Source organism: Doryrhamphus excisus, chromosome 13, assembly GCF_030265055.1.
Source record: "Doryrhamphus excisus isolate RoL2022-K1 chromosome 13, RoL_Dexc_1.0, whole genome shotgun sequence".
Lineage (NCBI taxonomy): Eukaryota > Metazoa > Chordata > Actinopteri > Syngnathiformes > Syngnathidae > Doryrhamphus > Doryrhamphus excisus.
Genome location: NC_080478.1, coordinates 19,425,621 through 19,438,120, shown reverse-complemented (window position 1 = coordinate 19,438,120; position 12,500 = coordinate 19,425,621). Strand labels below are relative to the sequence as shown.

At 34.8% G+C, this 12,500-nt stretch overlaps 1 pseudogene; it reads right to left on the bottom strand.

Annotated features, from left to right (window-relative positions):
• Positions 1-12,500, bottom strand: part of LOC131140131 (bridge-like lipid transfer protein family member 1) — a 121,251-nt pseudogene that overhangs the window by 18,341 nt on the left and 90,410 nt on the right.

The window sequence follows — 12,500 nt, the reverse complement described above, 5'->3', positions numbered from 1 at the left end:
GGCGGAGCCAATATCGCAGACAGCTACAAGGAAAAGATGACATTTCTTTCATAATTATAAACAGTGGTGTTTAGATTTGATAGGATATTTTGGTTTAAGTACACATTCGAGAGTCAGCGTTCAAAGCCTAGCGACTTTGCAGATTTTGGTCAAAAATTTTTTTCTTTCTCCAAAAATTGTCTGTTTTTCCACAGAAAACAAATCTCATTCGGGAATAATTTCGGGAATAAACTTAAAGCATACATATGCCACTGCTTAAAAACGTTTGTCTTGATGCATCACGGATTACGTAATGTTTTGTCATCAAGGGATGAGGTTTCACACCGTGTTCGATGGCCCTTCAACGCCATAGTTGCCGTGAGACGCAAAACTGTGACTCTGATTCCGTCTGTTCGGCAATCAACATACATTATCATTCATTAGTGCCGGATCAACCAGGATTCGGGAATAGTTATACTTCAACACTAACATAATTTAATTATTCATTCATTCATTCATTTTGAGGGTGCTGGAGCCTATCCCAGCTGTCTTGGTTGTGCGAGAGGCGGGGTACACGCTGAAATGGTGGCCAGCCAATCACAGGGCACATATAGACAAACAACCATTCACACTCACATTCATACCTATGGACAATTTGGAGTGGCTAATTAACCTAGCATGTTTTTGGAATGTGGGAGGAAACCGGAGTACCCGGAGAAAACCCACGCATGCACGGGGAGAACATGCAAACTCCACACAGAGATGGCGGAGGGTGGAATTGAACTTGGGTTTTTTAGCTATGAGGCCTGTGCGCTAACCACTCGCGCACCGTGCAGCCTTGATATCCATTATTATTCATTCATTCATTTTCTACCGCTAATCCTCCAAAGTGTTGCAGGGATGCTGGAGCCTATCCCAGCTGTCTTCGGGCAAGAGGCGGGGTACACCCTGGACTGGTGGCCAGCCAATCACAGGGCACATATAGACAAACAACCATTCACACTCACATTTGGAGTCGCCAATTAACGCCAATTAACCTAGCATGTTTTTGGAATGTGGGAGGAAACCGGAGTACCCGGAAAAAACCCACTCACGCACGGGGAGAACATGCAAACTCCAAAATGACCGAGGGTGGAATTGAACCCGGGTCTCCTGGCTGTGAGGCCTGTGCGCTAACCACTCATACACCACAATTTAATTAATAACATCCAAAATTCCCGAGTTCCAACTGCGGGCTAAACAGGAATAATGTGATATTTGTCTAGTCTGCCAACAAACCTGAGATGTTGATGAGCGTGGTGTCCATTTTGCCTCCTTTACCAGGAATGAAGCTTTCTATAAACGTGGGGCCTCCAGTCCGCCTCATCCTGGATAAGCTGACTTTAACAAACTCCAGGTTGATGCTCAGAGAGTCTTTCCTTCCCGTCACGGACGACGGCTCCTCATCTACCGTCCCTTTAAGAACAACACAGACGTTTATGGAAAACAGACCACAATATCATTTATTGTAAAAAGAAAAGATAGAATTAGAATATAATTAGCGTACCTAATGGGCTTGGGCCCGGCGGGAGGCCAGTGACAGCAGATTTCTGCTTCCCGGCACCGTAGGGATGGAAGACGTAGAGGGAGAAATCAGACATGCAGGCAGTAAAGCTCAGACCTGAGGAGGTACTTGGGGGTCCAGTCAGGTCTGACTGGCTGCTGTTGTGGCGGCTTCTGCCCAGAGGGCTACCCAGTAATGGAGAGGCTGGGGACGGGAAGAGAACAAAATAAATACGTCGATATTTGACTTTTATTTGATTGTAATCGGCAGTACCGGGAATAACATACAGCAGGAATAGACTGAATGGGGAATGATTACTACAGTGGAACCCACTTAAGTCGCTTGAGTCCACGTCCAACAATTAATCATGTCCTGTTTAAGTGCAAAATAAGCTCCTAATTAAAAGCATGGCAGTATTTTCCAGAACGCCAGTATCGTTAGCCAACAATAGAAATATTTGCTCATGTACAAAAGCTTGATTATCATTGTGATCAATACATTAAACAAATGTACCTAATTTAATAAGCTTTGCTTCTTCCTACTCCTTTTGGACATGTGGAACTGTGAACTGATTATGTGATGCACTCAATTGTAATCTGATGCATGTTCAAATGAAATAAAACCATTAAAAAAAATCAAAAATTAAAAAAATTACATTAAAAATAACTTAAATTATATTAGGAAAGCAGGAAGTGAACAAATGTAACAGTTACTGATTGTAAAAGTACCAGATGGAGGGGTAGGATTTAATAAGCTTTGCTTCTTCCTACTCCTTTTGGACATGTGGAACTGGGAACTGATTATGGGATGCATTCAATTGTAATCTGATGCATGTTCAAATGAAATTAAACCATTAAAAAAAAAATCAAAATTTTTTTTAAATTAAAAATGTACATAGTAGTACTTTGCAGAAATTCACTTATAAACAGTGATAAACGAGGGACAATGACATTTCGTTGGCAATTTCACTGCTGTGATATTGTGCAATGACAATAAAAAGTCTATCCATCCGTCCATCCATCCATCCACCCATCCATCCAACCGTCCATCCATCCAACCGTCCATCATCCATCCAGTATCTATCCATCCATCCGTCCATCCATCCATCCATCCATCATCTATCCAACCATCCATCCAACCATCCAGTATCTATCCAACCATCCATCCATCCAACCGTCCATCCATCCGTCCAACCATCCAACCGTCCATCATCCATCCAGTATCTATCCATCCATCCATCCAACCGTCCATCCATCCATCCATCCAGTATCTATCCATCCATCCATCCATCCATCCAGTATCTATCCATCCATCCATCCATCCATCCATCCATCCAACCGTCCATCCATCCATCCATCCAGTATCTATCCATCCATCCATCCATCCATCCATCCATCCAACCATCCATCCAGCATCTATCCAACCATCCATCCATCTGTCCATCCATCCATCCATCCATCCATCCATCCAACCGTCCATCCATCTAACCGTCCATCCATCCATCCGTCCAACCATCCAACCGTCCATCATCCATCCAGTATCTATCATCCATCCATCCATCCAACCGTCCATCCATCCATCCATCATCTATCCAACCATCCATCCAACCATCCATCCAACCATCCAGTATCTATCCAACCATCCATCCATCCATCCATCCATCCATCCATCCAACCATCCATCCACCCATCCATCCAACCGTCCATCCATCCAACCGTCCATCCATCCATCCGCCCAACCATCCAACCGTCCATCATCCATCCAGTATCTATCCATCCATCCATCCATCCAACCGTCCATCCATCCATCCATCCAGTATCTATCCAACCATCCATCCATCCATCCATCCAGTATCTATCCAACCATCCATCCATCCATCCATCCATCCATCCAACCATCCATCCAGTATCTATCCAACCATCCATCCATCCATCCATCCATCCATCCAACCATCCATCCATCCATCCAACCGTCCATCCAACCGTCCATCCAACCATCCATCCATCTAGTATCTATCCAACCGTCCATCCATCCATCCAACCATCCATCCATCCAGTATCTATCCATCCATCCATCCATCCATCCATCCATCCATCATCTATCCATCCATCCATCCATCCATCTCAACCAAAAATCCACAGACCTTTGCTAGGAGGTAGTTTGGGTATATGCTGCGCTGGTGGAGTGGAGGAGGGTGGATGCGACCCGTCATTTGGATGAGCTCCAGTGGTGGTCTCCAATTCACCACGGTTGGAGGAGAAGACCAGATCCAAGGAGGGCAGCTTGAGCATACATTCAACTCTGGACATGGGAAGGCAGCTGAAGCGGATCTGAGAGGGCTGAAAAGACACATAGGAGGACATGAACACTGAATATTCTTAGATTTATAGATTAAAAAAATAATAAATAAACAGTATATTTTATATATTTATTACTATTTATTTATTTAATATTTTATTTTTAATTTCTAAAATCACAAATACTTCAACTTGCTGATATAGTTCATCTTCAAACAAGTAATACAAACTAATAATATAAAATATCAATAATTTCAATCAATAATAATAAAAAATAATATAGATAGATAGATAATAAATAAAATAAAAATAAAAATAATAAAAAATGTATACATTTATAAAAAACAAAAAAAAACTTAAACTAGCAAGAAAGCAGGAAGTGAACAAATGTAACAGTTACTGATTGTAAAAGTACCATTTTTAATTAAAAAATAAAATAAAAAAAACTCAAATTATATTAGGAAATGTTAAAATGAAATTAAATCATTCATTTTTTTTATTAAAAACAAAAAAATATTTTTTAATTAAAACAATTTTTTAAATTAAATTAAATAATAAACTAAAATAAACTTAAATTATATTAGGAAAGCAGGAAGTGAACAAATGTAACAGATACTGATTGTAAAAGTACCAGATGGAGGGGTAGGATTTAATAAGCTTTGCTTCTTCCTACTCCTTTTGGACATGTGGAACTGGGAACTGATTATGTGATGCATTCAATTGTAATCTGATGCATGTTCAAATGAAATAAAACCATTAAAAAACATTTTTTATTAAAAAACAAATAAAATTTTTAAATTTAAATTTTTATTTTTTTTATTTAAAACAAAATTTTAAAATTAAATAAAAAAAATTAAATAAAAAAACTTAAATTATATGAGGAAAGCAGGAAGTGAACAAATGTAACAGTTACTGATTGTAAAAGTACCAGATGGAGGGGTAGGATTTAATAAGCTTTGCTTCTTCCTACTCCTTTTGGACATGTGGAACTGTGAACTGATTATGTGATGCATTCAATTGTAATTTGATGCATGTTCAAACGAAATCAAACCATTACCATATTTGGTCATATAATTCCAGGAAAACGTGTTGTACCTGAACTCTGACATAGACAACCACATCCACAGGGAAAGAAGAATATGCTGATGTCGAGGAAGAAACCAGCGAGGTGGTGGACTCCTCCAGTGGTTCTACTGTATCAAACTGTCCCATGTCCTCTTCCTGGGACGTTACGACTGAAATAAAAAAAAGAGTTGAGGATTAAAAAAAAAAAAAAAAAACGGTAATGTGACAGATTGCGTAATCACGTTTCAGCAAAACAAACCTGCGTAGCTTCGTTCCACTGGGGTGATGGGAATAGTTTCGAGTGCTTTTTCCAAGAAGTCGAGCAGACAAGGACTGATGACCATTTCTTCCGGTAGAGTCTGAAGAGCCACCCAGGCGTACAGCTTGGCTGTTTTCACTCCTCCGCTTCCTTTAGCTTTGGCTAGAAACACACGTTGACGTTAAACAAGTTGAAGTTCATGCCTTTGGGCGAAGAAAAATACGCTAAATTAATGTAGCTTTTTTTTTTAATATGCACAAGGATGCAATGGAAGAGGCGTGGCACTGGAGTGTTAGTGGCTACAGATGGCGCTAGGACAGGTGTGGGCAAACATTTGGACTCGTGGGCCGCATTGAGTTAACAAAATTGTCGGGGGGGGGGGGGGGGGGGGGGCAGAACATATATTTAACATAATTTTCCTTGAATTATTTGTCTAATTTTATGTGTAAAAATGTTATTAAAAATGTTGTCCCTTTTTTGAGGAACACTTTAAACATCAGACTACATCAAATTATTAAAATTAAATTTCAATTGAATTAAATTGTTGAAATTTAATTTTACTTTTAATTTTTACTAAAATTGTAATTTAATTTAATGATTAAAATTTAATTTTACTTTTAATTTTTAATAAAATTGTAATTTAATTTAATGATTAAAATTTAATTTTACTTTTAATTTTTAATAAAATTGTAATTTAATTTAATGATTAAAATTTTATTTTACTTTTAATTTTTAATAAAATTGTAATTTAATTTAATGATTAAAATTTAATTTTACTTTTAATTTTTAATTCAATTTTAATTAAATTATTCCAATTTAATTTGACAGTTTTGTTGTTGTTTTTGTTTTTACTAAATAAGACATCCAACTCGCAAGTCATGTTGCCAGTTTGTATGTTAAAAGTTGAAATATTTAGAAAGCAACTGGCGGGCCGGATTCAAACACTTGGTGGGCAGCATGTGGCCCCCGGGCCGTAGTTTGCCCACCCCTGCGCTAGGTCAGGCAAAGTCATGAAAAGCGGAAGTTAGCATCCGGTTAGTGTGTTTTTTTTTTTGGCTAATGTTCAAAATTTTGGGTAAAATTTTAAAATATGGAATATGTCTTTAATTTTACTTTTAATTTTTAATAAAATTGTAATTTAATTTAATGATTAAAATTTAATTTTACTTTTAATTTTTAATAAAATTGTAATTTAATTTAATGATTAAAATTTAATTTTACTTTTAATTTTTTTTATTAAATTTTAATTAAATTATTCCAATTTAATTTGACAGTTTTGTTGTTGTTTTTTTTACTAAATAAGAAATCCAACTCGCAAGTAATGTTGCCAGTTTGTATGTTAAAAGTTGAAATATTTAGAAAGCAACTGGCGGGCCGGATTCAAACACTTGGTGGGCCGCATGTGGCCCCCGGGCCGTAGATTGCCCACCCCTGCGCTAGGTCACGCAAAGTCATGAAAAGCGGAAGTTAGCATCCGGTTAGTGTGTTTTTTTTTTTTTTTTTGGCTAATGTTCAAAATTTTGGGTAAAATTTTAAAATATGGAATATGTCTTTAATTTTACTTTTAATTTTTAATAAAATTGTAATTTAATTTAATGATTAAAATTTAATTTTACTTTAAATTTTTAATAAAATTGTAATTTAATTTAATGATTAAAATTTAATTTTACTTTTAATTTTTTAATAAAATTTTAATTAAATTATTCCAATTTAATTTGACAGTTTTTTTTTTGTTTTTTTTTACTCAATAAGACATCCAACTCGCAAGCCATGTTGCCAGTTTGTGTGTTAAAAGTTGAAATGTTATTAAAAATGTTGTCCCTTTTTTCAGGAACACATTAAACATCAGACTACATCAAATTATTAAAATTAAATTTCAATTGAATTAAATTGTTCAAATTTTATTTGACTTTTAATTTTTAATAAAATTGTAATTTAATTTAATGATTAAAATTTAATTTTCTTTTAATTTTTAATACAATTGTAATTTAATTTAATGATTAAAATTTAATTTTACTTTTAATTTTTAATAAAATTGTAATTTAATTTAATGATTAAAATTTAATTTTACTTTAAATTTTTAATAAAATTGTAATTTAATTTAATGATTAAAATTTTATTTTACTTTTAATTTTTAATAAAATTATAATTTAATTTAATGATTAAAATTTAATTTTACTTTTAATTTTTTAATTAAATTTTAATTAAATTATTCCAATTTAATTTGACAGTTTTTTTTTGTTTTTTTTTTACTAAATAAGACATCCAACTCGCAAGTCATGTTGCCAGTTTGTGTGTTAAAAGTTGAAATATTTAGAAAGCAACTGGCGGGCCAGATTCAAACACTTGGTGGGCCGCATGTGGCCCCCGGGCCGTAGTTTGCCCACCCCTGCGCTTGTCACGCAAAGTCATGAAAAGCGGAAGTTAGCATCCGGTTAGTGTGTTTTTTTTTTTTTTTTTTTTTGGCTAATGTTCAAAATTTTGGGTAAAATTTTAAAATATGGAATATGTCTTTAATTTTACTTTTAATTTTTAATAAAATTGTAATTTAATTTAATGATTAAAATTTAATTTTACTTTTAATTTTTAATAAAATTGTAATTTAATTTAATGATTAAAATTTAATTTTACTTTAAATTTTTTATTAAATTTTAATTAAATTATTCCAATTTAATTTGACAGGTTTTTTTTTGTTTTTTTTTACTAAATAAGACATCCAACTCGCAAGTCATGTTGCCAGTTTGTATGTTAAAAGTTGAAATATTTAGAAAGCAACTGGCGGGCTGGATTCAAACACTTGGTGGACCACATGTGGCCCCCGGACCGTAGTTTGCCCACCCCTGCGCTAGGTCACGCAAAGTCATGAAAAGCGGAAGTTAGCATCCGGTTTGTGTGTTTTTTTTTTTGGCTAATGTTCAAAATTTTGGGTAAAATTTTAAAATATGGAATATGTCTTTAATTTTACTTTTAATTTTTAATAAAATTTTAATTAAATTATTCCAATTTAATTTGACAGTTTTGTTGTTTTTTTTTACTAAATAAGACATCCAACTCGCAAGTCATGTTGCCAGTTTGTGTGTTAAAAGTTAAAATATTTAGAAAGCAACTGGCGGGCCGGATTTAAACACTTGGTGGGCAGCATGTGGCCCCCGGGCCGTAGTTTGCCCACCCCTGCGCTAGGTTACGCAAAGTCATGAAAAGCGGAAGTTAGCATCCGGTTAGTGTGTTTTTTTTTTTTTGGCTAATGTACAAAATTTTGGGTAAAATTTTAAAATATGGAATATGTCTTTAATTTTACTTTTAATTTTTTAATTAAATTTTAATTAAATTATTCCAATTTAATTTGACAGTTTTGTTGTTTGTTTTTTTTTACTCAATAAGACATCCAACTCGCAAGTCATGTTGCCAGTTTGTGTGTTAAAAGTTGAAATATTTAGAAAGCAACTGGCGGGCCGGATTCAAACACTTGGTGGGCAGCATGTGGCCCCCGGGCCGTAGTTTGCCCACCCCTGCGCTTGTCACGCAAAGTCATGAAAAGTGGAAGTTAGCATCCGGTTAGTGTGTTTTTTTTTTTTTTGGCTAATGTTCAAAATTTTGGGTAAAATTTTAAAATATGGAATATGTCTTTAATTTTACTTTTAATTTTTAATTACATTTTAATTAAATTATTCCAATTTAATTTGACAGTTTTGTTGTTTTTTTTTTTTACTACATAAGACATCCAACTCGCAAGTCATGTTGCCAGTTTGTGTGTTAAAAGTTGAAATATTTAGAAAGCAACTGGCGGGCCGGATTCAAACACTTGGTGGGCAGCATGTGGCCCCCGGGCCGTAGTTTGCCCACACCCCTGCGCTTGGACACGCAATTGAGCGTTTGGAGGACCATGATCTTTCATACCATACAGCTTGGACTCTTTGGAGAGAGTGCGCGAGAGCGAGGATCCACGCGAGGCATTCGGCGACTCGGTCTTAAGGGTCTTGGAGTTATAGTGCAACTGGAATTTGAGGGGGAGAATGAATAATTAAAAAATTAATAATTAATAATGAATAATTCAAAGCGATACGCTCTATTACAAACAGTGGCCATTTTTGGATTGCTGATGGAGAAACTGACCTTTACATCCACTCCCGGAATATAGAAAACGGTGGTCTCGAGGTCGTTGGATTTGGTCTGCAGGGAAGAGGGACATTTCTTGCCGGCGAGCAGATGAGTGGTGGAGATATAAGTGGGCTGCATTTTTTTCTTCTTGGGGGGTGATTCCTGGTCGAGACTCCGAAGGCTGCGATCACAGCTCCTAGAAAACGGGCAAAAAGTCATGAAAATTGGACGTTAGCATCCGGTTAGTGTGTTAGGTTTTTTTTTGGCTAATGTTCAAAATTTTGGGCAAAATTTTAAAATTAAAATCTTATTAGTAAACTGCATGAGTGCAACTGTGCTTTTGAGGTAGAGGGGGGTTGAATTTAACAATCGATTTCGAATTGATTAACACAATCAAATTTTTTAATAAAATTACACAATTTTTTTAATGGTAATGGTTTAATTTCATTTGAACATGCATCAGATTACAATTGAATGCATCCCATAATCAGTTCCCAGTTCCACATGTCCAAAAGCAGTAGGAAGAAGCAAAGCTTATTAAATCCTACCCCTCCATCTGGTACTTTTACAATCAGTAACTGTTACATTTGTTCACTTCCTGCTTTCCTAATATAATTTAAGTTTTTTTAATTTAATTTTTTAAATTTAATTTAAAAATTTTGTTTTAAATAAATGTAAAAATTTTATTTGTTTTTTTTAATTAAAAAATGTTTTTAAATTTTTTTTTTTACAATCACTAACTGTTACATTTGTTCACTTCCTGCTTTCCTAATATAATTTAAGTTTTTTTTATTACATTTTTTTATTTAATTTTAAAATTTTGTTTTAAATAAAAAATGTAAATTTAAAAATTTTATTAGTTTTTTAATTAAAAAAATTGTTTTTAATGGTTTAATTTCATTTGAACATGCATCAGATTACAATTGAATGCATCCCATAATCAGTTCCCAGTTCCACATGTCCAAAAGGAGTAGGAAGAAGCAAAGCTTATTAAATCCTACCCCTCCATCTGGTACTTTTACAATCAGTAACTGTAACATTTGTTCACTTCCTGCTTTCCATAATACAGTTTAAGGTTTTTTTTGTTGTTGTTTTTTTTAATAATGTACCTCGTACCAAAGTACTCGGTGATATGAGCATCCAATGACATAATGGGTACCATAGTAAGTGTCAACATTTTTAGCTAATTGGTTATTTTTTAGCCTTATGCATTATTTTAGCTGTTTGAAGATGAACTATATCAGCAAGTTGAAGTATTTGTGATTTTAGAAATAAGGAGTTAGTATGTTCTCTGTAGGCGGCATTATGAATTATCCTTACTGGCCTTTTTTTGCAGTACATTTTTATCTTTAGTGAAGATTTGTGATAATTTGTGAAGCAAAGGTGAGAAAAATACACAGAGAAATGGAACCGCTAGATTTTGTAGCTTGTGCAAAAGTTTTTTTTTTTTTTTTAATTAAATTTTTTTTTTTTTTTTTTAATTAAAATTTTTTTTTTTTCATTTTTGTCTTTTTTTTTTATTTTAATTTTGTCACGTACCGAAGTACAAGGTGATATGAGCATCCAATGCCATAATGGGTACCATAGTAAGTGTCAATATAGTGAGATATATATATATATATATATATATATATATGCAATTTGATTATTCCTGACCTCCAGAGACTGAGACAAGACTGTAAAGGAGATGACGTTTACTGCACCTCTTGAAAGAAATGTCCTCGTGCTCAGGTTGTTGAGTGCTGGGATGAAGAACACATTTCCCGCTGTCGATCTCCACACGAACGTCGAGCTCAAAGTCGATGTTTCTTTCAGTGGTTGGGCCACTGAAACCCCGACTGCCAGGCGTACTTGGCCAACGCTCGCTGAACAACTGACTGACTGCAGAAAAGCCCGATGGTTTCCTGTGAGGCGCTTGGCTGAAAAGAAAAGGAGCAAAAGTGTTCAATGGGAATATAAATATTACATCAAAACAGAAATAATTACAGTATTGACCGGAATGCAAGAGGGGTTGTTTTTTTTCTACTATAAAAAGTGTCTCTCTCTGTTCTGCGCAAATGCGCATTATATATAAGAAAAATATATTTTTAATTTTATTAATTGATTTAATTTCTCTTCTATTATATTATTATTAGTAATAGTACCGTATTTTCTGGACTATAAGTCGCTCTGTAGTATAAGTCACACAAGGCTAAAAATGCATAAATAGGGGAAAAAACATACATAAGTCGCACTGGAGTATAAGTCGCAAAAGGCCAAAAATGCATAATTAGGTAGGAAAAAACATACATAAGTCGCACTGGAGTATAAGTCGCACAAGGCCAAAAATGCCGAATTAGGTAGGAAAAAACATACATAAGTCGTTCCGGAGTATAAATCGCACAAGGCCAAAAATGCATAATTAGGTAGAAAAAAAACATACATAAGTCGCACTGGAGTATAAGTCACACAAGACCAAAAATGCATAATTAGGTAGAAAAAAACATACATAAGTCGCACTGGAGTATAAGTCGCACAAGGCCAAAAATGCATAATTAGGTAGAAAAAAACATACATAAGTCGCACCGGAGTATAAGTCGCACAAAACCAAAAATGCATAATTAGGTAGAAAAAAACATACATAAGTCGCACTGGAGTATAAGTCGCACAAGGCCAAAAATGCATAATTAGGTAGAAAAAAACATACATAAGTCGCACTGGAGTATAACTCGCACAAGGCCAAAAATGCATAATTAGGTAGAAAAAAACATACATAAGTCGCACCGGAGTATAAGTCGCACAATGCCAAAAATACATAATTAGGTAGAAAAAAACATACATAAGTCGCACCGGAGTATAAGTCGCACAAGGCCAAAAATGCATAATTAGGTATAAAAAAAACATACATAAGTCGCACTGGAGTATAAGTCGCACAAGGCCAAAAATGCATCATTAGGTATAAAAAAAAAACATACATAAGTCGTTCCGGAGTATACGTCGCACAAGGCCCAAAATGCATAATAAGGGAAAAAAAACATACATAAGTCGCACTAAAGCGCTAACAAAAATATTTGAATAATGTAACGTGCAATGAAAATTGCGTTGCGATTTGAACAGGTCTTTTTCCGACCTAACCCTTACACACTTCATTAATGCTATGAAGTGCTAATGCTATGCGATGCTAATGCATTAATACTTCCAGGCAAAGAGATGGTGAACCTGCCGCTACTTGATTTCAAGTCGCGGGAACAGCCAACCTATGAAAAAAAGTGCGACTTAT